At 43.1% G+C, this 26,608-nt stretch overlaps 1 protein-coding gene across 3 annotated transcripts in view; it reads left to right on the forward strand.

The window, feature by feature from the left end:
• Positions 1-1,996: 1,996 nt before the first annotated feature.
• The window catches only part of znf219 (zinc finger protein 219), a 45,384-nt gene continuing 20,772 nt past the window's right edge, over positions 1,997-26,608 (forward strand). For 2 of the 3 annotated variants that reach the window (XM_072458958.1, XM_072458960.1), the window contains exon 1: positions 1,997-2,139. The gene's annotated coding sequence lies outside the window, so the exon portion shown is untranslated. Of the gene's footprint in view, positions 2,153-26,608 lie in introns of all 3 variants that reach the window. The other variant, XM_072458959.1, reaches the window with a different exon arrangement.

The following is a 26,608-nucleotide window of genomic DNA, read 5'->3' on the forward strand; positions in this document are numbered from 1 at the left end:
GAATAAACACACTGGCTTTAATGCCCTACACTGGAACATTCCGGCATCTCCATCAGAAGAGTGACACTTATCACTTTTACTATAACTTTGGACAATAACAATCAAGACTTTAAGTTATTGTTACTTTTTAAAAATGTGTGTTGTGTATGAATTTCACCTCATTTATGTATTCATTGACTTATGTGAACAAAAAAAAGGACAATTACACTGATACATGTATTTATTTATTGACTTATATGAATTGTTTGTTCATACAAGTCAATTTATTACACTAACACATGTATTTATTTATGTATTTATTGACTCGTATGAACAAATGGACAATTACACCGACACATTTGCAACTTTATTCATTTATTGACTTATATGAACAAACAAGAGTACTATTACACTCACACATTTATGTATTTATTGACTTATAAGAAGAAAACAAAAGTACTATTACACTGACACATTTATTTATTTATTGACTTAAAACACACACAAATGCATAATTACACTGAAACATTTATTCATTTATTGACTTATATGAACAAACAAATGTAAATATACTGACACATCTATTAATTTATACATTTGCACATGTATTTATTCATTTATTGACTTTTATGAACAAACAAAATGAATTACACTGACACATTTGCCCCTTTATTTTATTTATTTATTGACTTATATGAACAAAATGAATTACACTGACACTTTTATTAATTTATTGACTCATATGAATAAAGAAAAGTACTATTACACCGAAACATTTGCACAATTATTTATGTATGTATTTATGGACTTACATATGAACAAACAAAATGAACTATTACACTGAGTTTGCACATTTATTCATTCATTTATTGACTTATATGAACAAACAAATGGAATTACACTGACACATTTGCACCTTTATTTTATTCATTTATTGACTTATATGAACAAAATGAATTACACTGACACATCTATTAATCTATTGACTCATATGAACAAACAAAAGTACTATTACACACAGTTTGCATTTATTTATGTATTTATTGACTCATATAAACAAACAAAAGTACTATTACAGTTTGTACATTTATTTATGTATTTATTGACTCATATGAACAAACAAAAGTACTATTACACACAGTTTGCACATTTATTTATTGACTCATATGAACAAACAAAAGTACTATTACACACAGTTTGCATTTATTTATGTATTTATTGACTCATATAAACAAACAAAAGTACTATTACACACAGTTTGCACATTTATTTATTGACTCATATGAACAAACAAAAGTACTATTACACACAGTTTGCACATTTATTTATTGACTCATATGAACAAACAAAAGTACTATTACACACAGTTTGCACATTTATTTATTGACTCATATGAACAAACTAAAGTACTATTACACACAGTTTGCACATTTATTTATGTATTTATTGACTCATATGAACAAACAAAAGTACTATTACACACAGTTTGCACACCTGTACTTTACCCTTACTGCATTCCACACACATCACTTTTACTCTTGCACTGCTCTAAACTCTTAAGCTCAGAAATGTGACTCGACACCGTCACTCCTTCTCACTCAAACTCCCCCCCCCCCCCCCCCCCAAAATAAAAAAATAAAAAAAGCAGACAAAAAAAAGGGACAAACCGCCTGTGCAGGAGTGTCGGGGACTCTCTCGCCGCCCCGGATGCCATTTTTAGGACACAAACGCGCCGCGATGACAGGCGCCGATGTAAAATGGAACCCCGGCGCTCAGATTATAATTAACATTTCTCAACCTACATCCCTCCCTCCTTCCTTCCCTACCTCCTTCACTTGCTCCTTCAACCTATTCACCACTCGCCCCGGTGCAATAAATGGGGGGAAATGCAAGTGGGAAAAGAATTGGGAGGAGGAGTATGCGCGTGTGTATATCTGCGTGTACATCTGCGTGTATATGTGTGTATAAGTGTGTACAAGTGTGTGTATGTGTGTGAAAGAGAGACAGAGCAGGCAGAGTGGCAGAGGGAGGGAGGGGGGAACGGCGTACGCTTGTATACAACCCCTGATTTCCATTTTTTTCCTCAACTCGTAATGTATTTAATTCAAGTGAAACGTAATCATGACGTGTCGTGTCATTAATCTCCTCGCCGCCTCTCCCGTAAGTACACTGAGTCTTTACTTTCACCCGTCTTATACATATATATCTACGGTTTTTAAATCTGCGCCGTGGGTTTTGTAACGCCGGACCGCGCGCGCTTCGCGGTCGCACTTTAACGCGGACCGGGCGCGTCAAACGCCGGTCCGCGTCGCGACATTTCAGACGTTTAGAGCGATTTTTGGGTTTTTTTGGGGGGCTATTTTTTTTTTTTTCCTTCTTCTTCTTGTTGTAACGAAAGCACAAGGTGTAACGTGTCGGGGACTTGTAACAGATGCGTTGCGTTTCGTTGCCGGTACTTTAGAGTTTTCGGGGTTTTTGACGTCGCGTGTCTGCGTATTTCACTTTTCTTTTTTTTTTTTTTGTCATGTATGTTCCGCCCGGCGTGAGCTCGCGGGGACGACGTACGCACGCGGAAGAAGAAGGGAAAATAAAAGAAAAAAGCCTCGCGCGGTCCCATTACATGACGAATCACGACGAAAACTCACAAAAAGAAAACACAACGGGGCAAAAAAAAAGAAAGAAAAATTACAAAAAAAAATAAAAAAAAGAGATAAAAGAATGAGCTCGTTTCACGGGACTAAACACGCCACCGTGCCCCGCGTGGCTCCGCTCCGCAAGTCCCGCGGGGGTCATCACGGAGTTCGAAACGTTCCGAAAAAGTGGCGTTTATAATCCGTAAACTTTCGCCCGGTCGTGGCACAAGCGAGCTCGTGTTTATATATCTTTTAACGCCACGTGTGCGTCTTTAACGTATATACGGAAACGTGGGGGCGGGGGGGGGGAAAGTCCCGTAAATGCGTAGATACGTGACCGCGATTTGACTAACGTCCCAAAAACGCAAAAGTAGCTTTGACAAAGGGAGGCACAAGTTGACGGGAGGGTTCAATAAGCCGAGAGGGCGACGTAAAAGTGCATTCTTTACCCCCGCCACGCCAAAAAACTCGTCGTTAGTCGCGATTAGCTTCGATTAATTCCATTGTTGGCGTCGTGTAAGTGCATTGTTTTCACCCCCACGCGCGCGCTCGCCCCGCGACACTTCTTTTTTAGAAGCGACGCGCGACCCGATTCCGCACGTTTGCACTTTCGGTCCACCGTTTTGTCCTCCCCGCGCGCGAGCTGTCCTAACGTCACCCCCGCGAGACGGGAAAAAGAAGAAGAAGTAGCAAGTGTTGAGCAAGTGTGCAAGCAAGTGTCGCACCTTCCGCATTTTGTGTGTTATTATTTATTTATTTGTCGCGGTTCAGGCGAATGTGCGAGTCGCGGTTTAAAGTGTGCGTTTTTGTGGGTTCCGCTGCTGTTTTGGGGGAAAAGATTGGCAGACGGATTCAAGATGGAAATCCGTGATCTTTCTCCCTTCTTCTTCTTCCTCCTCCTCTTCCCGTGCTCTCGTCCCTTTCCCCTCCCTTAATCTTTTGTATAGAAAATTTAGGAACAAAATGGAGCGGGGGGTGAGACAGATCGGACTGACGTGACACGAGACGACGCCACCTTCCTGTTTGACTTGTGCACAAAACCTACGGAGCACGGACACTGTCATTTTCATATTTTTTTTTTCCCCCGCGCGTTTTTATTATTTTTACTACGATAATTTTTTAATTGTATTTGTTTCGTCACGTTTGCTGTTTTTTTTTTTTTTTTTTTTTTTTGGTCCAGGGCATTGTTTGTTGCCTGATTATTTATTTCATTAGCGTGCGTTTAATTGAGATGGCCGCGAGAGAAAGGAGGGAGGAGAGAGGAAGGAGGGAGGATGAGGAAGGAGGGAGGGAGGATGAGGAGGGGGGGAGAGCGACTGAAAATGGTTGCACGTTATTGACGCACATCACAAGGGGCGAAGGAGGAGGAAATTCCACTTGAGATAAGGCGCGGACGTGTCATTTTGGCTTGACCGGAGACACTCCCGCGGTTGCAGTCACGCACGCACAACACACACACACACACACACACACACACACACACACACACAAAAGAAAACAGAAAATCACAGATGATGTTTGTGGGATCCCGAAATGCCCCGTTAACTCCCCCCCAAATCGTGTCGAAATGTCAGAGTTTTTCTAATTTATTTATTTCTGGTGGTGGAAGTAGGTTGACTCGACTCGCGCTGGCTGGCGTTGAAAGCGCCGGGATGTTTATGGCAGGAGGCAGAATCCAAAACTCCCCTCTCGACTGAACTCGGGCTAATTTTAGACGGAAAAATGTGTTATGAAAACGCCAGATATGCGCGCAGCAGAGGAAGTGGCGGAATCTTCTGATGCCCTGCGCGTGTAAAGGTGTTTCAGTGTCATCCAAACAACGGCGTTTTGTTCATTTCACGGTATTGTCGGAGATGTATACGATTGCCAGGGGTTTTTGCCAATGAAAAAAGGTGTTTGAATGGCAGTAATGCACTGTATTTTATTGAAACGTCACGAAAAATTAGGATTATCACAATTTTTCAACCTGTTCAAGCTCTAATAAACATGACTTAAAATACAAAGCTGGGCTGAAAAGTGGACTTTATATTATCGAGGCAAGTTTAGAGCACGATTTAAAGTAAGTGAGAGTGCTTTAAAATAGAATACACACACACAAAAACACAAATTGTCACATACATCTATATATCAAGTACTTTTTAAAGAACCCATGCGCCTAAAACTGGACAAAACGCAAACATTTTGCCTTAAAATACGTCAAAAAGATATGTTCAACTTCAGTGTACAGGTGTTAACAGTTCCCCTTAAATAAAGTTAAAGTTCCCCTGCAATAATGCTCAAGAATACACATAACTTTTTTCTTCATTTTTTGACAGTTTGTGTACATTTGATCGTTGATAAGTCTTGATTGTGGGTTTGTCACAACTATCACGCGTCTGGAGTTTGGAACGTGAAATGATTCCGGTTGAATTAGTGCATTTTAATCCAAAAATCATTATCGTTAATCTTATCATCCGTTCATCAGTCGACGAGTAAAGCAACCGTAATCATTATACGGACTCTAAAATACACCGACACTGACTATAATTACCATATTTTCCAAACTATAAGTCGCACCGGAGTATAAGTCGCAGCCAAAAAGTGTATAATAGAGAAGAAAAAAACATATAGAAGTCGCACTGGAGAATGAAATGCAGTTGCAAGTGTGAAAATAACAAATAATATCACACATAAATTGCTCTGGATATATAAGTATAAATATAAGTATAGGTCGCACCCCGGCCAAAACTAGTAAAAAAGGTGCGAAGTCAAAGAAGAATAACTGATTTCTGATTCATATTTTTGTCAGTCACAATATTTCAACCTGAATTTGCTTAAAAACATCTGTAAAAGTGTTCAATAAGAACACAATAAGAATAATGGCTTGACAAGTCGACTTTGTTGTATTGCAGTTGTGTAGAGGATATTTGACTACGCACTGGAAATACTTGACTACTTACAGTTCTGAGGCTTTTTAAACTCACTTTCTTCACAAAACGTCTCGTACTTAATCTGATAAAGCTCCAGATCGATCCAAAACTGTTTGACATCCGTCCGGTTTACATGAGTTGTTTTAGTATCGATAGCTTTTCAATAGCTCAGTTTCAATAGTTCAATAAGTATCGAGTTTTGATGATAGTTTTGTCATCAATTAGTCCGATTTTCGATCCTTTTAGACTGATTTTCGACTTTACAAAGTTTAAACGCTTTAAACCAGCCACGATAGTTTACACTGGTTTCACGTTTTTGGTTAACGGTGGGCTATATATATGAGAAATTAGCAATATTTTTGACGATATTATGTCAATTTAACAGAAACGTCTAAATGTGTCTTTAAACGTGTTCGCTGAGGTTTAATGATCGGAAACACGTGAAATGGCTTTAAAAAGTGCAGTATTACCACCTTTTTAGCAGTTTTTGAAAGTTTACGGGCCGATTTCTTGGGCGAATCAGCTGTTTTTGTAGCATTTTTCACTCTAAACGACATTCTCGACATCTAAACGTCACGATATTGTACACATGCTGCCCAGCTTTCGTGCGCTCGTATTCGTCCTGAACTGCTTTTGACTGGAATTCCTTTAGCAGGTTAAGTACGGAGAACAAACGCCTCTGTGTGAACTCGCTAAGCGTACCTAGAACTTAACCTAATAAACACATAACAGGCTAATCCTCCGGCCGCTCCCGATAAGCCCGGGCCACGATCTGGAGAAGACATTGCCCGAAATACAGAGGACAAATGGACAAATGGGTGAACACAAGTAGATATGGGCGGATAATCGAAAAATGGATTATATCATGAATTTTCTTTTGAAAAAAATGTATTATTATTATTATTATTTTTGTATTGTTATTATTATATTATTTTTGTTATTATTTTATTATTGTTATTTTTTATTACTATGTTTTATTATTATGATTTTTCTTTTTACTATTGTTATTACTAATTATTATTATTACTACATTTTTATTGTTCTGCTTTTGTATTTAAAAAAAAAAGTTTAATATATCATTTGCTGCAAAAGTGTTGTGAACTTCTAAATAATGGCATAAAGTAAAATGTCCGAGTCATTTCACATTTATCTGATTTACTTAAACCTCAACTTTTACATTTGAAGACATGTTTTGACACACTGTTGTGTGTTGGATGCACTCTGAACGTCGTTATCGGAATAAAAAAATAATCAAGCTCTGGTTTTTACCGTGCCGCTCGTTTGGAATCCAGAAAAACAATATTTTTGGTCCGATTTTGATTATTTATGTAATTTAAATACACAAGCTCCGTTTGACCACAAACCTAAACGAGGGCGAAGTTTGTGTCGTTTCCTCTTCGCGCCAAAGTGTTCCAAAAATATATTCTTTAGGCAGCAGGTCGGCAAAAAACCTAAATATCGCCCCCTGCTGGAGATGTAAAGCGTTACGTTAGAAGTGCAAATATCGACCTGGTAAATCGCCTTCCAACATATCGGTCCATCTCTACTTTAAACCTGACTAAAGTGTCCGTGTGTGACGTTTAAGCGCCGTCCTAGTGTTGTGTGGTCGGCGAAATCGACAAATATAAACATCTGTCATTCCGAAAACGATGATCGGATCAAATTTCCACAATCGGTCGGAAAAGTGCATCGAATCGTCTCGGTCGAGGTTCAGAAATATCGTTTGAATGTCGTTGGTAGAATACACTGCGAGATTCTGTTAATTTTACCACTCTTTTTGCGACTTTTAAACGGTTAGCCCTCAGACTTTTTGTGTCAATCACAATTTTCAACAATAGTTTTTATTTTTAATTCCATAATGTGTTTTTTCATCAGTCAAACGTCTGATCCCGCCTCCAAAACACGTTTACTGACAGGAGATTGGCCGGTCATTGACGACGCAAAACAATCGGATCTCAATTCGATAAAATTTCGATTAGCGGCGCAGTTGTAGAGACCCTGTATTGCCCGCCTTTAGTGCGTTGTTATTTTAGGTTTTACACGGAAGAACGGGCGATTTTTCGGTGTCTAAAAATGATCCGTTTGGCAATTTCAGCCGCGAAACAAAAATAACGAGGCGCCAGAGACAATACGTTGTCTCCAACCGATCGACTCATGATCGGATCGAGACGCAAACGCCGACTCTCACGCTCTGCCGTTCTTTTCTTCAACCGTTCAAACCGCCGTAGTTCCTGAGGATTCCATGTTCGAACGCGGTCATTTTGAGACGCAGAGACCGAAGCGAAAACCCGCGCCGTGTCTCCTTCGCGGGTGAAAAGGGCTCTAACGGCGTAGCCCCTTTCAAAAACCCTTCCGACCGTTTCTGCTTATGTTCAAGTGTTCTCCGCCCTCCCACCAGGCCCACCCCCAAAACCCTCTACTCACTCCTCCCTTTTCTTCTTTTTCTCCCTTCTTTTTTGGAGACACCGACGTAGGCTTCAATTCTCCCTCTACTTAGCGACCTAGTGTCAACAACTGAGAACAATCGTGAGGGTTTCAGAAGCAGTTTCGACTTTAATCCAGTGGGCTTTACGCTCATTTCACAGTTTTCAAAGTGACGTTTCGGGCCGCGGATATTGAATTGCGATGGACAAGAATAGCTATTAGGTCTTTGCGCTGTAGGTCTTTAGATGTTTAGTCGATTCATTGGTCGTAGGCGAAGGTTAGTCGACCGAAATTTGTATGAGAAGGTACGGAGTGAGTTTCGATGAAGATTTGGGAGTAACTATGACTCTAACCTGTTTGTTTCTGTTTCTGTTCTGTAGTCGTTTTGTGAGTGCAGTTTGTCTCAGATACTTAGAAATACTTAGAAATACGACCAATCGATCGGTAGAACGCGTTTTTAGTCGACCGCGGCCGCACTACGAAGCGACAAACCACCGAGCGATGACTTCAGAGCGTGTTCGTGCAAATCTGAACTATAGTCGGCGTTTTTTTGTGCGTTAGAATTCATCTAGATATTGGGTTTGTGGAGGAAACGACGACGTCTCGACCACCATCGCTGCTTCTGCGATTCATTCTTCTAATAGTTAGTAATAGTTAGTAATAGTTAGTAATAGTGAAGACGATGGAATGAAACAAATACAAATCCACTGGAGCAGGGCCGTTCAAACGGGGGGGGGAAACGGCCTCCTGCGCGATCTGCTAATCGCGTTTCATTCAAACTGCGATTTCGATCTTAATCTTGCAAATCTAATCTCTACTCTTCACTCTCTCTTTCTCTCTCTCTCTGTGTCTCTCTCTTGTCTCTGTCTGTCTGTCTCTCTCTCTTGTCTCTTTCTTTCTCTCTCTCTCTGTCTGTCTCTCTCTATCTCTCTCTCTTGTCTCTTTCTGTCTCTCTGTCTCTCTCTGTCTGTCTCTCTCGCTTGTCTCTCTCTCTCTCTCTCTCTCTCTGTCTCTCTCGCTTGTCTCTCTCTCGCTTGTCTCTCTCTCTCTCTCTCTGTCTCTCTCGCTTGTCTCTCTCTCTCTTGTCTCTCTCTCTCTCTCTCAGTCTCTCTCTGTCTGTCTCTCTCTCTTGACTTTCTCTCTCTCTCTCTGTCTCTCTCGCTTGTCTCTGTCTGTCTCTCTCTCTTGTCTCTCTCTCTCTTGACTTTCTCTCTCTCTTTGTCTCTCTCTCTCTGTCTGTCTCTCTCTTGTCTCTCTCTCTCTGTATCTCCCTCTCTCTCTCTTGACTTTCTCTCTCTCTCGCACTCAGTCTCTCAGTTTTCTCTCTCACTCTCTCCTTTCACGTTCTAGTCCAACATTTCTTTTATTTTCTTCATGATTCTTCTTCTCTCTTTACCTCCATCATGTCTTTCTCTCTCTTTCTCTCCCCACACTCTCTTTCCCCTTCTTCTCCCCCCCTCCACACTCTTCCATCTCTCAACTTCTCTCTGTCTTTCTGAAACTCCTTTCCTACCTCCTGCCTGTCTCTCCTAATCCCTTACCCTCTTTTTCCTTCCTCCTTCTTCCCTCCTTTCTTTCTTTCTTTCTTTCTTTCTTCTCCTGCTCCCTTCTTCACTTTCTCTGTTTCTCTCTTCGTGTCTCTCTCTTTCTTTCATTTTTCTCTTTCATTCTTTTTCGTTCTCTCTCCCCCCTCTCTCTTTCCCCACTCTTCTTTCTCTCTCCATCCGTCCACCTTGCCACGGTCTCTCTACCTTTCTTTCTCCCTTCTCTGTCTGTCACGATCCCCTTTTCTACCCCCCATACACTCCCCTTATCTCTTTCACTCTCTCTCTCAACCCTTCCTCCTCTGTTTCTTATTCTCTCTCTCCCTTCTCTGTCTCCCTCTTCTTTTTTTTAACGTAGTTTCGTAGTTTTTCTCACACAGCGTCTTGGGTAAAGTCCCTTGTCGCTCGCCCTCTCACTTTCTTTGCCCCTCCTCTCTCTCTCTCTCCCTCTCTCTCTCTCTCTCTTCACACTCTCTCTCTCTCTTCACCCGCCCGCCCTTCCTCTCTTCTATACATTACTCGGAGAAAGGCGATGTCCGGGCAGGTGCCACTTGGACCCTCAGATTGAGCTCCCGACGGGGTTTTTTGTGTGTGTGACATTAAACATTTTTTGTCCTTTTCTTCTGCTCCCCTCCTCCTTTCTTTCCCCCTTTTCAGCCTCTTTCTCTCTTCATCTCTCTATCTCTCACTCCTTTCTCTCTCTCTCTCTCTCTCTCTCTCTCTCTCGTCGTGCCTCTTTCCTCCCCCTCTTTCTCTCCATTCTTCCCATATACATTCTCTCCTCTCCATTCTCTCTCTCTTTCCTCTCTTCTTTCCATCCCTCTAGCCACTGGACTGTTGAACTATCCATCTATTCATTTAAAGGACAAAACGTGGCCTTTATCGTGCAGTTTCGGGACGATCTCGCGCTTCATTTTGCGTCGAAAAATGACCCGTTTGCCTCCGAAAAAACAGAGCGATTTTGAAACCGTATCGCGGCATCAGAATCGGGACCCTCGCATCAGAATCGGGACCCTCGCCCTTCTCCTTTTGTGCACACTTTTAAGAACCTTTTAGGAGCCTAAACCCAGGTGCCACTTGGACCCTAAGAGTGCGTTTCAAAGGAGAGAAAGGGAACGAGCGAGGGAACGAGAGAGGGAAGAGGGAAATACTGGCGCACCAATCAAGGCTCCTGATTGATATAATTGGGTCGTTAGCGCGCTGCGGGAGAGACACCTGCTCGGCCTCGCTTCCACACAATCTGTTCCATTGTGACATTTCGGAGGCTGCGGAGACGAGCGGCTAATATTCCGCCGCTATCGAAGATTAGCCTGCATTTAGCGCGTTGCCGCGGGCAGCGGAGCCGCGTCGGGACACTTGTTGGAGTCGTTTTTTGTGGGGGGGGACATGACGTGGTGTAAGTGTGAGTGTTTGGGGCCTTTCGGAGAGGACTTTAGTCTTAAACTTGGGGTGTTTTTAATGTAGTGGTTTACTGTACGTCATTAAACATGTGTGTTGGAGCAAAAAGGAGAAACATGGGGCTTAATGTGTTTATTGGCACTGATTAAAAGTTGTTTATGTGCAGAAAATAAACATTGAAAGACATTTTTGCTTTTATTTTATTTATTTTATTTATTTTATTTAACTTTATTTAACTTTATTTAACTTTATTTATTTTATTTAACTTTATTTAATTTCATTTTGGCCCCGGATAAGCAGAAGAAAATGTATTTAATTGATTTAATTGACTTATTTATTTTATTTTATTTATCAAAAAACAAACTAACACATAAACAAACACGACCAAAGAGCAAATTATCACAAAACAAAAATATAAACAAACTTCACATTTAAACATAAAAAACAGTCCAGAGTCGGTCGAATAAATCCTTTTCAAAATTAAGTTTTAATCTAATTTTCTTGTTTATTTGTCAAATATCTGTGATGATGTCAGTCCAGTCTTTGGTCGTCGGGGGTTTTGTGTCATTTTGTCTTTTTCCTGCCGCCAAAAGTACATTTTTGCTTTGAATAAGACAAAAACTAAATTTAAAATCGTGATTGATCAAAACAGTTCTGATGATTATTCTTTTTTCTCATGTCGACCAGCCCCAGGATTTAATGTTTACTTTATATATACTTATCCCCTTGTATACATTTTGTACGCTTATTTTCTCCTTTGCAAAGTCTGTTCCGCGCTCATTTGACCCAAAACTAATTTTCCTCAAACATGAATAAAAATCGTCCAGCGACTTTAAAACTGCCACTTTTTATAAATGTATTTGTACATTTTGTGTTTTCCCGCATCGTAAAAGCAGCACGTTGTGTCAAAACGAGACCGCTGCGCACTTTCTGCCTCTAACAACAACAAAGTATTTTACGTCTTTGTCAACCAGGAAGTGCGAGCCAAGCGCAGTGCCCTGATTGGCTGTGCTCGGGCGGTCCACCCCAGGGTCAGTTTTAAAGCTATAAAAACTTTAGCTCTAAAAAAAAAAAAACGTAATCACAAATTCTAAAATACACTTTGCGCGACCGGTTGTTCCGTCGAAGCCGCCGAGCGTCCGAGATAACAACGCAGAGTAAATTAGCCCATATATGTTGTAACGTAATGCTAAAAGGAGATGGGAGATTTCCCAGGGGGCGCTAGTCAAATGAAGTGTCGTCTATATCGAGGCGTCGCGTACATGTCTTTAATATATGTCACTGTGCGGGGCCCCGAGTCCCCAAGTCCCCCGGGGTTTGGACCGGCTCAAGGACGAACGCGACAACGCCGTAAGTTTGAAGCGTCGTACGGCAGGTTTTTACGATTTTCAAATTATTATTTTTTTGGGTTTAGTGATGTGTTTATGCCTGTCGTACGTTTGAATTAAAGTTTTACACCGATCGAGCGGCTGTTTGCGGAGAAAAGCGGAAAAATCTGTTGAAATTTTTCACAGGAAGTCACACCAGGGACGGAAAGTTTATGCAGAATTTACACAAAATAAATCAACTTTTTTTGACTCTCTAAACAATGATTCGACGAAATAAAGTCGCTCTCGTTTGTTTTTCTTTGTCAAATAAAATAATTGTGACATTAGATGAGTTCAGGCCAAATTTCCGAGTGTGATGTCATCAATTACAAACAGGAAGTGAAATTAGAAACTTAAAAAAATAGCTATTCTGGGAAGAAAATGTGTATATTTTTACCAACATTTTAGATACATTTATCTTAACTACATTTAGTCCGGTTGATGGTGTGTGGAGTCCGGTTGATGGTGTTTGGAGTCCGGTTGATGGTGTGTGGAGTCCGGTTGATGGTGTTTGGAGTCCGGTTGATGGTGTATGGAGTCCGTCCGGTTGATGGTGTGTGGAGTCCGGTTGGTGGTGTTTGGAGTCCGGTTGATGTTGTGTGGAGTCCGGTTGATGGTGTTTGGAGTCCGGTTGATGGTGTATGGAGTCCGTCCGGTTGATGGTGTGTGGAGTCCGGTTGGTGGTGTTTGGAGTCCGGTTGGTGGTGTTTGGAGTCCGGTTGATGGTGTGTGGAGTCCGGTTGATGGTGAATGGAGTCCGTCCGGTTGATGGTGTTCGGAGTCCGGTTGATGGTGTGTGGAGTCCGGTTGGTGGTGTGTGGAGTCCGGTTGATGGTGTGTGGAGTCCGGTTGGTGGTGTGTGGAGTCCGGTTGATGGTGTGTGGAGTCCGGTTGATGGTGTGTGGAGTCCGGTTGGTGGTGTGTGGAGTCCGGTTGATGGTGTGTGGAGTCCGGTTGGTGGTGTTTGGAGTCCGGTTGATGGTGTGTGGAGTCCGGTTGATGGTGTTTGGAGTCCGGTTGATGGTGTATGGAGTCCGTCCGGTTGATGGTGTGTGGAGTCCGGTTGATGGTGTATGGAGTCCGTCCGGTTGATGGTGTGTGGGTGTCCGGTTGGTGGTGTTTGGAGTCCGGTTGATGTTGTGTGGAGTCCGGTTGATGGTGTTTGGAGTCCGGTTGATGGTGTATGGAGTCCGTCCGGTTGATGGTGTGTGGAGTCCGGTTGGTGGTGTTTGGAGTCCGGTTGATGGTGTGTGGAGTCCGGTTGATGGTGAATGGAGTCCGTCCGGTTGATGGTGTTCGGAGTCCGGTTGATGGTGTGTGGAGTCCGGTTGGTGGTGTGTGGAGTCCGGTTGATGGTGTGTGGAGTCCGGTTGGTGGTGTGTGGAGTCCGGTTGATGGTGTGTGGAGTCCGGTTGATGGTGTGTGGAGTCCGGTTGGTGGTGTGTGGAGTCCGGTTGATGGTGTGTGGAGTCCGGTTGGTGGTGTTTGGAGTCCGGTTGATGGTGTGTGGAGTCCGGTTGATGGTGTTTGGAGTCCGGTTGATGGTGTATGGAGTCCGTCCGGTTGATGGTGTGTGGAGTCCGGTTGATGGTGTATGGAGTCCGTCCGGTTGATGGTGTGTGGGTGTCCGGTTGGTGGTGTTTGGAGTCCGGTTGATGTTGTGTGGAGTCCGGTTGATGGTGTTTGGAGTCCGGTTGATGGTGTATGGAGTCCGTCCGGTTGATGGTGTGTGGAGTCCGGTTGGTGGTGTTTGGAGTCCGGTTGATGGTGTGTGGAGTCCGGTTGATGGTGAATGGAGTCCGTCCGGTTGATGGTGTTCGGAGTCCGGTTGATGGTGTGTGGAGTCCGGTTGATGGTGTGTGGAGTCCGGTTGGTGGTGTGTGGAGTCCGGTTGATGGTGTGTGGAGTCCGGTTGATGGTGTGTGGAGTCCGGTTGGTGGTGTGTGGAGTCCGGTTGGTGGTGTTTGGAGTCCGGTTGATGGTGTGTGGAGTCCGGTTGATGGTGTGTGGAGTCCGGTTGGTGGTGTGTGGAGTCCGGTTGGTGGTGTTTGGAGTCCGGTTGATGGTGTGTGGAGTCCGGTTGATGGTGTGTGGAGTCCGGTTGGTGGTGTTTGGAGTCTGGTTGATGGTGTAACACGATGGTAAAAAGCACAAAACAAGTACATTTTGCATAATTTGTGTCGTTTAAACGGGAATTATGTCTTTTTTGAACAGTTTGAAAATCAGGTACTGCAGCGTTAAAGAGACATATTCTGCTAAATCAACTTTACTGAACTTTTAAACTTGGTACAATGGTGTTCTTTTATCGTTCGCTTACCCAAAGTTGTATTTTCATTGCGTGTTTGAGTTAATCCTATTTTGTCCTGCAACTGAGGCTCGAGTGCTGGGAAAATTCCTGTTTTCACCCACCCCCTATCCCCGCCCACAAATCTGTAATTACTGTGATTATTGAAAAAAAAAAAAAAAAACACGTCAATGTCAACTGTCTGCGTGAAGAGGCGGGGCTTATCAGTTCAGAACAGGAAGTCGGTCGATCATTTCCGTTACTGAGCCGTTTTAGATCGACGCTGCGGCTTTTTACGACGAACAAAACGTAAAAAAAAAAACGCTGAATCTGCTCGCGTCACCGTTCAGTACGTCATAAGTATAAAAGCACGATACGTCCCCTTTAAACCCGGGAATTGAATCGGCGTTAAATCCGTCCGGGGCCGAAGCTTCCGTTCCCCGTCTCCTGCCCCTTCAGGCGATCCCCGGACGGCGCACGGATCAGCCTTTTAGCCCAAGCGAACCCTGTGATTCCCGACGACGCCCGCACGCCCCCCTCACGCCCCCCTCACGCCCCTTTCCCGTCTGTAATCCTGTTTCCAGAAGCGTGCGTTTTCGATTTCGCTCGCGCCACATCCGAGCCAAGGCGCCGGCTGTTTTTTTCTTCTTTTTTTTCTTCTTTTTTCTCCGCGGCTGTGATGTTTGACGGCGTCTGCTTTCGTTCTTGTTGCCTCTGTGTCTCCGCCGCCGTCGCCGCCGCCGCCAGATCTCGCTTCATTCATGAGAAACGCCGGCAACAGTTGTTAGGGACGCGAGCGGGCGGAGATTCAGGGGGAAAGAAGAGCGTCTCCTGTCCCGATTCAGAAGGAAAAAAACGACTGGAGTAATACGGCCACGGAGTCGACGCTAAAGCTCTTCGATTGTTGGACAGAATCTTTAGCTAATTTAGTATTTGAGGAGTCGTTAAGAGCAGGAATGACACCGAAAAGTACATTCTGAGGTTCGTTTTAGCTTTACATGGGTCAAATTTTGTTCAAATCTCATATTTTCGGCCTTCGATTATGGTAATTTAACACATAATTGTACATAAAACAATGAAGGTGCCACTTTTTAATAACTACACCCTAATTTGCATTAACAAAGCATGAACAAAGACTTAATTCACAATGAACAATCGTTTATTAAGCTTTATTCAGGCTTAATAAATGATTAATTAAGGTTAAGGTTGTTGGAGTGTTAGCTAAATAGTTAAAAATCCGGAAATACTCGTTGTATCTACTTTTACTTTTTACTTTTCTACGTTGTTTCTATTTGTTGGCGTTTGAGTTAAGTCTTTGTTCATGCTTTACTACGGTATAGGTCGTTATTATGAAGTGTTAGCAACATCTCTGTTTGGATAAAAACGCTTAAAATTGATTGAAAGTGAAGTGAGTTTCAAGCTGGGGTTCTTGTCTATTCTTTTGTCAACAAAAAAATCCAAATATTTAAATGTATTTATAATTTTTAAGTACTTTTTTCTTGGTTTTGCCCATTATGTAATTTTACATTTTTTTTGTATTAGTTGAAAAAAGAAATCCAGATATTTACACATTTATTTTCACATTTTTAAGTATTTTTTTCTTGGTTTTGCCCGTTCTGTACTTTTTATTTAGTGTTATTAGTCGACACAAAAAAAAAAATCCAGATATTAACACATTTATTTTCAAATTTTTAAGTCGTTTTATCTTGGTTTTGCCCATTCTGTACATGTTTTATTTTGTTTTATTCGTCGATAAAAAAATCCAGATTCTTATTTACTACTTTTTACGTCGTTTTTGGTCATTTTTTGCCATTAAAATATTGATAAAATGTAAAAAAACAGATTTTTCCAAAAACATTTTTTGGTAAGACTGGAGTTAATCAGAGCAAAACAAAGGAGTTCAGATGGAGGTGAAGAGGAGGAAAAGGAATCCGACCTGGAGGAGTGAAACGAGCCATAAAAAAACCCACAAACCCAAATGACAGAGCAGCGCACGGCGGCGGTGACGAGCGAAGAGCATTCATTAAAACCACATGTTACTGTAGAGACGAGCGGCGCGATTTTGCCACTTTATTCTCACTTGTATTAAAAGGAAACGTGCTCATGCTTTAATGTGTGCGGAACGGACTAAACCAAGACTAAATCAGGGCTAATTTAGACTAAATGAGACTTAAAATCAGCCTTTTCATTTTAAAAACCAGAAGAACTTTGTGCGGTTGCGATATTTTTGGTTTGTTACGATGTTATATACTTTTGCGATATATTGTGTTGCCATGAACTAGATACTGTAGATAATTTGGAGTATTTGTATTTTCTAATTTATTTTTTATTCAATTGGAAAAAAAAAAAAATTATGTATTGTTTATTACAGACTCAGTGGAGACTTTCAGCGGATTCATGTTTTTATCTGTTGACCTGGTTTAGTCCTGGTTTAGTCCTGGTTTAGACCTGGTTTAGACCTGGTTTAGTCCTGGTTTAGTCCTGGTTTAGACCTGGTTTAGTCCTGGTTTAGACCTGGTTTAGTCCTGGTTTAGACCTGGTTTAGACCTGCTTAGTCCTGGTTTAGTCCTGGTTTAGACCTGGTTTATTCCTGGTTTAGACCTGGTTTAGACCCTGGTTTAGACCTGGTTTAGACCTGAATTAAACCTGAATTAGACCTGAATTAGACCTGAATTAGACCTGAATTAAACCTGAATTAGACCTGAATTAGACCTGAATTAAACCTGAATTAAACCTGAATTAGACCTGAATTAAACCTGAATTAAACCTGAATTAGACCTGAATTAGACCTGATTTAAGCCTTAGTAGTTCCGCCCACACAAAGCGCTCATTCACACGTTGACGCCGCGTGCCCGGACCTGACCCGGCGCGAGCAGATATTTACAAAATGACATCAAAAACGGCCCTAAAATAAACCTGCCTAAACGTATTTTATGACCGTGACTCAAGTGGATTCAGTTCACGCCTCAAAGCCACGTTTATGCTGCTGTGGTTTATTTACTTTATTACATTGTCTTTTATATTTGTCTTTTGTGAAGCTCGTTCAGTCCTTGTTTGTGTTGTATTTAAAGCGACACGTCATGATAATTACACATGAACAAAGACTTAATTCACAGTGAACAAATAGTTTATTAAGCATGATTCATGCCTAGTATTTACTTAATACTCTTCATCCTTAACTTTACCTTTAGATCATGGTAATTAAGCCTTAATCATGCTTAATAAACGTTATGTTCCTTTAGAAAGTCCATCAAGGCTTATTACATATTAACAATGTAACATGTAATAACTACAGGACTAAACCGGGACTAAACTGTGACTAAACCGTGACTAAATCGGGACTAAATCGGGACTATATCGGGGCTAAACCGGGATTAAACCGGGGCTAAATCGGGACTAAACCGGGACTAAACCGGGGCTAAATCAGGGCTAAACCGGGGCTAAACCGGGACTAAACCGGGACTAAACCGGGGCTAAACCAGGGCTAAACTGGGACTAAACCATGTAGAACTAAATCAGAACAAAATCAGAAATAAACCCTTCTAAATCTGGATGGAACCAAGACTTAACCTGACTTTATAAAAACCAGGACAAAACAGAACCAAATCTGGACCAAACTGTGACTAAACCAGGACACAAACAGGACTAGAAAAGGACTAAACCAGGACTAAATCAAGATTAAAGCAGGACTAGACTAACCTTAACCCTTTTATAGTAGTTTGTGAGCCTGAATCCTTCTTATTTCATCCTGAACACTTTATGCTTTATTATTGAGGCGAGTGATTATAAAGCGTTACAACTTCCTGTATCACACGCGTCACGGCTCAGAACACGTTAAAGTCATAACATGTAACAACCACGACTCCAAAAGGATCCGCCCACAACCTCCGGCGTGATTATCTCACCAGAGCGTCGCCTCTGAGCGTCGCCTCTGAGCGTCGCCGCGGCGATATATCCTCTAATTACTGTTGTCACGGCGCTGTGTTTAAGGGTCAGCGCGGTGCAGAGTCTGTTTTGTACCAACAGCAAACAAAACCAGACGAGGGGAATCAGGGACGTTTCACACACTCAGGGACGGGATGTTTTACACGCTCTGGGACGGGACGTTTTACATGCTCTGGGACGGGACGTTTTACACGCTCCGGGACGTTTCACATGCTCTGGGACGGGACGTTTCACATGCTCTGGGACGGGACGTTTTACACGCTCCGGGACGTTTCACATGCTCTGGGACGGGACGTTTTACACCCTCCCGGCCGGGACGTTTTACACACTCCGGGACGGGACGTTTTACACACTCCGGGACGGGACGTTTTACACGCTCCGGGACGTTGTACACGCTCCGGGACGTTTTACACGCTCTTTTTGCGTTAACATGTCATTTTACGTAAGATTTCAGTCCGAAAACGTTCATTTTTCTCACAGATGTTGTTGTTTTCCCACACATTGTTTACAGCCTCATAAAAAAACACCTGTAATGGAATAAACAACAACATGAACAATGAATTCAGAATGAGCAATGCCTAACCAGGACTAGGACTAAACCAGGACTAAACCAGGACTAAACCAGGACTAGGACTAAACCAGGACTAAACCAGGACTAAATCAGGTCTAAATCAGGTCTAAACCAGGACTAAACCAGGTCTAAACCAGGACTAAACCAGGACTAGGACTAAACCAGGACTAAACCAGGACTAAATCAGGTCTAAACCAGGTCTAAACCAGGACTAAACCAGGACTAGGACTAAACCAGGACTAAACCAGGACTAAATCAGGTCTAAACCAGGTCTAAACCAGGACTAAACCAGGACAGGTCTAAACCAGGACTAAACCAGGACTAGGACTAAACCAGGACTAAACCAGGACTAAATCAGGTATAAACCAGGTCTAAACCAGGTCTAAACCAGGACTAGGACTAAACCAGGACTAAATCAAGTCCAAACCAGGTCTAAACCAGGTTTAAACCAGGACTAAACCATGACTAAGACTAAACCAGGACTAAAACAGGACAAACTAACCTTTACCCTTTTATAGTAGCTTGTGAGCCTGAATCCTTCTTACCTTCTCCTGAACAAACACTGTGAAGTATTCATGGTGTATTTAGGCTAGAGTTATCATAAAGTGGCAGTAAAAATATCCAGACTGACTTGAGCTGGAGTCGGTACAACATCCGTATCACATGCTTTTAAATAACATCATTCCGTAATGAAGCGTTATGTGCTTAAAGGGCACATGACAGCTTCTCATGTTTTTCTAATTATGACTTTGTTTGGTGCGATAGTCCCTGTAGTAAACATTTATCACAGTTTTACAACAGACAAGTCGCAGTTTGTGAATAATAAACTGAGTGAAATAAACGTGTTGTGTACTCGAATATGTGGATCTGCTGCACCGCTGAGTCGTGGAAATGAACAAGATGAACTTTAAAACGGCGCAAACAACGAGGAAATTTGTTTGTGCTTCAGTTCAAGGAATAAGACAACGATTGCCAGTGGAATTAAAAGGAAGTGTAAATATAAAACAATTCAAAAATGACTGCAAAAGAAGATATGAGAGTAATGTAAATGTCAAATAGTGAAAAAAGGGATTTAATATTGTACTAATCGTGTAAAAACTGATGTTGAGACAGAAACAATGTATTAATTTTACACACACGTGTGTGTGTGTGTGTGTGTGTGTGTGTGTATATATATATATATATATATATATATATATATATATATATATATATATACACGTTTCTACTTTTGTCCACTCCTTTCCTTTAAATTTTTTTTTTTTTTTTTAAATATTTAAAAAAGCCAACAAATATATAAAACACAGAACAACAGTCTAAGCAGGGGCTCCCAGACGGAGGAGATTAGATCCGGTGGTCCCCAAACAGGACCCCCTCCAACCCCTGACCGCACCCTCCAACCCCTGACCGCAACCTCCGACCCCTGACCGCACCCTCCAACCCCTGACTGCACCCTCCAACCCCTGACCGCACCCTTCGACTCCTAAACACACCCTTCGACTCCTGAACACACCCTCCAACCCCAGAACACACCTTCCGACCCCTGACCACACCCTCCGACCCCAGAACACACCCTCCGACCCCTGACCACTCCGACCCCTGACCGCACCCTCCGACCCCTGACCGCACCCTCCAACCCCTGACCGCACCCTTCGACTCCTGAACACACCCTCCAACCCCTGACCGCACCCTCCGACCCCAGAACACTCTCCGACCCTTGACCACACCCTCCGACCCCTGACCACACCCTCCGACTCCTGAACACACCCTCCAACCCCTGACCATACCCTCCGACCCCTGACCGCGCCTAGAAATTCTATCCATAAAAACTATGAACAGAAGCGGTGACAAAGCGCAGCCCTGAGGAGTCCCTCATGCACTGGGAACAGGCCTGACTTACTGCTCTTTTACAAACACGTTATTGTCTATTTACATATAATAAAGTGCCAAATGTGTTGATCAGAATGTCACCACCTTCATCGGCTTTGACTTAAACGCATGTTCGAAGCAAAGGTACACAAACAAACAAACAAACAAAAAAAGGAAACTCCGATCAGCTCGAGTTCGGACCATTGCGCGTCTCATCCTCATCCTTCATTTTCCTTCGGTTTCGCCCCAAACCCTGGCATCGCCGCGTCTTCCGTCGCGTCTCGCTCGAAAGACCCTTTTGGACATCTCTCGCTTCATTTACACCTGGACGCCGTGCGCTTCTTCTGCGCTTCTTCCACTCCACCCGATTTCAATCTCATCCGTCTGTCGTGTAAAAAAGAAGACAAAACCGCTCGCCTTTCGCCCTTCTTTCTAACCCCGCCGCTCTCGTTTCCCCCCGCACCTTATCTCCGTCTCTCCATCTATCCAAATTTGTGTGTTATTGGCGTGACGGGGGCGGCGGCGGTTGGCAACAGCGCGCGTCACGCCCGGAACAATGCGCGGCGGCGGCGGAGGCTCATATTCATATGATAATGCGGCAGACACACATTCTCCTCCAGTTTCTTCTCTTTTTTAATCTCTTGACTTTTTACGGGTTTTGACTCTGGAAAGGCTTCGCCCTCCTCGCTCGCCGCTTCTCCCCGTCGCCCCCCGTCGTCCCCCCGTCGGCCCCCGTCGGCCCCCGTCGTCCCCCCGTCGCCCCCCATCGTCCCCCCGTCCTCTCCAGATTATTGACAGATTCGTCCACGATAATCAAATACTAACGGATGAATGTGGAATAGAATGGATTTTGTTTTTGTAATTACGGATTGGGTGAAGACTTGAAGCAGCTGAATATCTGTGTGACGTTTGGTTTAGAGCGCGTTTGGTTTAGAACGGGTTTAGTTTAGAGCGCGTTTGGTTTAGAGCGGGTTTGGTTTAGAACGGGTTTAGTTTAGAGCACGTTTAGTTTAGAACGGGTTTAGTTTAGAGCGCGTTTAGTTTAGAACGGATTTAGTTTAGAGCGCGTTTAGTTTAGAACGGGTTTAGTTTAGAACGGGTTTAGTTTAGAACGGGTTTAGTTTAGAGCGCGTTTGGTTTAGAGCGGGTTTGGTTTAGAACGGGTTTAGTTTAGAGCACGTTTAGTTTAGAACGGGTTTAGTTTAGAGTGTGTTTAGTTTAGAATGGATTTAGTTTAGAGCGCGTTTAGTTTAGAACGGGTTTAGTTTAGAGCGCGTTTAGTTTAGAACGGGTTTAGTTTAGAACGGGTTTGGTTTAGAACGGGTTTGGTTTAGAACGGGTTTGGTTTAGAGCGCGTTTGGTTTAGAACGGGTTTGGTTTAGAGCGCGTTTGGTTTAGAGCGGGTTTGGTTTAGAACGGGTTTAGTTTAGAGCACGTTTAGTTTAGAACGGGTTTAGTTTAGAGTGTGTTTAGTTTAGAATGGATTTAGTTTAGAGCGCGTTTAGTTTAGAACGGGTTTAGTTTAGAGCGCGTTTAGTTTAGAACGGGTTTAGTTTAGAACGGGTTTGGTTTAGAACGGGTTTGGTTTAGAACGGGTTTGGTTTAGAGCGCGTTTGGTTTAGAACGGGTTTGGTTTAGAGCGCGTTTTGTTTAGAACGGGTTTGGTTTAGAGCGCGTTTGGTTTAGAACGGGTTTAGTTTAGAGCGCGTTTAGTTTAGAACGGGTTTAGTTTAGAGCGCGTTTGGTTTAGAACGGGTTTAGATTAGAGCGCGTTTGGTTTAGAGCGGGTTTAGATTAGAGCGCGTCTAGTTTAAAACGGGTTTAGTTTAGAGCGCGTTTGGTTTAGAACAGGTTTAGTTTAGAGCGCGTTTGGTTTACAGCTGGTTTAGAGCAGGTTTAGAGCTGGTTTGGTTTAGAGCTGGTTTAGAGCAGGTTTAGAGCTGGTTTGGTTTAGAGCTGGTTTACAGCGGGTTTAGAGCTGGTTTACAGCGGGTTTAGAGCTGGTTTACAGCTGGTTTAGAGCAGGTTTAGAGCTGGTTTGGTTTAGAGCTGGTTTACAGCGGGTTTAGAGCTGGTTTACAGCTAGTTTAGAGCAGGTTTAGAGCTGGTTTGGTTTAGAGCTGGTTTACAGCGGGTTTAGAGCTGGTTTACAGCTGGTTTAGAGCTGGTTTAGCCCTGGTTTTGACCTTTTCTGTCCTTTGTTTGATTTGAAAGACCTGAATTAGACCTGGTTTGGATCAGATAACGATAATCAGACGATGATATTTGCATTTCCTGGTTTGATCCTGGTCTAGTCCGGGTTCACGTCCGGATTTAGTCCCGGGTTTGGTCGGGGCGATCGGATAAAAACATAATTCCTGATTGTTTTTCACAATTTTAGCGTCAATTGCATTTTGTCTTATTAACGACAAATAAAAATGGCTGTCAGAGTGAATTCTGCGAGCATAAACTATATTAACTTTTAATTATTGCCATTTAAAGGACACATATTATGTTTAATCTACTTTATTATAACTTTGTTCCCTCGTCAAAAACTTACCTGGAGTTGTGTTTCGCTTCATTCGCGCTGGTTTCATTAATCCTGTTTACGAAGTCAGAAAAACCCTGAGTTTAAAGTGTTTTAGAGCAGGACTGAGTAACTTTAGCGATAGAGCGCCCCCTGCATCTCCATTGTGAAAATACACTGTTTTTCTTTCTTTATTGAAATAAGACAACAAAATATTTAACATTGCCGAATATTTAAAAAAAGGGACGAGGGTTTCTCAGAGTTGTCTTCAGGTCGATGTCGGTAAATGTTACAAGGCTGTTACAAGACGACGGACGCTTGAAACGCCCCCAAAAAGTTCAATAAGGTCAAATTCTCCTTTAAAGGTGCCATAACATGCTTTTTTCACGTTTCGTAGTCTATCCTAAGTGTATAATTGATAATAATAAGGGTTGTGCAACACCCTTAACATAATAGTTAAGAAATATCACCCAAACCTTGGTTTTTCGTATCGGATAGAACTTCTCTTCGTTTATTGTCCCGGTTGCTGCATCAAGTGCCACATAAACCTTCACCATTGTGATAATAGTAAAGAGTGCGATATCATTAATGAAGTTTTGGGCCTCTTTGAGCCGTGTTTCCTCGTAAATCGAAGCAGAAAAACTCCGGGCTTGTAGGGAGACACGAGCAGCGCGGAGCCGGGGGGGAAGGGGGCGGGAGGCGGCAGGCGGCAGGCGGCAGGCGGCAGGCGGGTGAAGAGGGAGGAGGGGGAGGGGGAGGGGGGATGATGACGCGTGCCTGTGGTTATGACGCGGTCCTGTGAACACCCCCGTCAGTTTGGAGATTCGAGGAAAGGAGATAGTCTGTAATATAGCTAAACACTGCGGGAATCAATCAAAAAAACACTCTGGACATATATGAAGCACAGATAGCAATGTAAGAAGGTTAAAAGCTCTGAAAAGTCGATTTTGCATGTTATGGGACCTTTAAGTTCACGAATCATCTTTAGACTCGTTCTGAGCACAAATCACGTTCATCACAACTTCTAAAACAAGAGATTTCAACGTAAATGTACTCAAGATTAAGTTTAAGAGTACCGTATTTTCCGGACTATAAGTCGCACTGGAGTATAAGTCGCATATTTGGGGGAAATTTATTTGATAAAATCCAAGACCAAGAACAGTTTAAAATAATAACAGATGAGAGAACTTGGTGAACAGGTGTACGTATGCTAACGCTAACACCTTCAGCTACATGACGTATGCTAACGCTAACACCTTCAGCTACATGACGCACAGACAGAACTGTGGTAAGTGTCTGGTATGTTAGCGTAACATATGAACAGTTATTCAGATAACTATAGCATAAAGAACATGCTAACAAGTTCATCGATAATCGATATCAAAGCATCAGTTTTACCCCAAATCACTAAATTCATTGAATTCTTCTTCCTCTGTGTCACTTCTAAACAACTCCACAAACTCCAGAGGAAGAGGAAGTGCAGATTCTTCTTCTGCGTTGCTTAGAGCCTAGAGCGCCCTCTTGTGGTTGCCAGTGTGAAAATCAAAAATATTATTACATATAAGTAGCTCTGGAGTATAAGTCGCACCCCGGCCCCAAACTATGAAAAAAGGTGCGACTTATAGTCCGGAAAATACGGTATACAACAAGACACACAACGCCCGCGCAATTTGACTCGATACACCGCTACACGACCGACGCATCGAGTCACGTTGCGCGGGTTTTGTCATTCATCGGGCCTCGGCGCTGGCCCCTTTCCTCGGTTTGCGCCGTTTCCATCTGCCCGTCCTCCACGTTGGCAGGGCCCGGTCCACCAGCTGATACGAGCATTCCCTGGCACGGGGCCAACTGGCAGCGCCGCAGGAGAGAGGGCGAGCGAGCGGGAGAGAGAGAGGGAATGAAAGAAAATTAGTGAATAATAGACGGAGGAACAGAGGCGGGGCGGAGCGGGAGAGGGAGAGGGAGAGGGGGATGGGACGCCGAAAAAAGACGAGGGAGCGAAATGAAAGACAAATAACAATACGCTGGGTTTTGGGAAGGAGCCGTCGGTCTGCGGCGCGTCGGTCTGCGGCGGGTAATAAGGGCAAGGTGAAAGCACGCCGACGGTGACATGGAGACGAGCGCGGGCAAATGAGGGATCGTACGGGGCTAAAGAGGGGCTAAAGCGGGTATAAAGAGGGTCTAAAGCAGCACTAAATCTGGTTGTAATCGTGTCAATCCCTGAGGTAAACGTCAGAGATGAAGCAGGAATGAAATGAGAAGAAAACAAAGCCTGAACCAAGACTGAATCTGGACTAAACCAGGACTAAACCAGGGCTAAACCAGGACTATACTAGGACTAAACCAGGACTAAACCAGGACTAAACCAGGTCTAAACCAGGGCTAAACCAGGACTATACTAGGACTAAACCAGGACTAAACCAGGACTAAACCAGGGCTAAACCAGGACTATACTAGGACTAAACCAGGACTAAACCAGGACTAAACCAGGACTAAACCAGGACTAAATCAGGGCTAAACCAGGACTAAACCAGGACTAAACCAGGGCTAAACTAGGACTAAACCAGGGCTAAACCAGAACTAAACCAGGACTTACCTAGGGCTAAACCAGGACTAAACCAGGGCTAAACCAGGGCTAAACCAGGGCTAAACCAGGACTAAACCAGGGCTAAACTAGGACTAAACCAGGGCTAAACTAGGACTAAACCAGGGCTAAACCAGGACTAAACCAGCACTGAACCAGGACTAAATCGGGACCAAACTCTGACTAAAACCAAGACTTAATATGGACTAAATTTGGACCTGGAATAGTCTGTTTTTACACCTTTTCGAAAAGACACAGCTTTTCTTTAGTAGATGTGAAGTTTTAAAAGGAGCACTAGATGTTTTAGACTTAACTCGTTCTAAACCAGGACTAAACTAGGTCTAAACCAGGACTTAACTCAGGATTAAATTTATGTCTACACTCAGGACTAAACCAGGAGTAAACTAGGTCTAAAAGCTGACTAAACTGAGGTCTAAACCTGGACTAAACTAGGATTAAACCAGGACTGAACCAGGACTAAACCAGGACTAAACCAGGTCTAAACTCAGGACTAATCCAGGACTAAACCGGGACTGAACCAGGACTAAACCAGGACTAAACCGGGACTGAACCAGGACTAAACCAGGACTAAACT

This window comes from Eucyclogobius newberryi, unplaced genomic scaffold (genome assembly GCF_026437365.1).
Source record: "Eucyclogobius newberryi isolate DKJ021-1_F unplaced genomic scaffold, fEucNew1.0.hap1 SCAF_22, whole genome shotgun sequence".
Taxonomy (NCBI): Eukaryota; Metazoa; Chordata; class Actinopteri; order Gobiiformes; family Gobiidae; genus Eucyclogobius; species Eucyclogobius newberryi.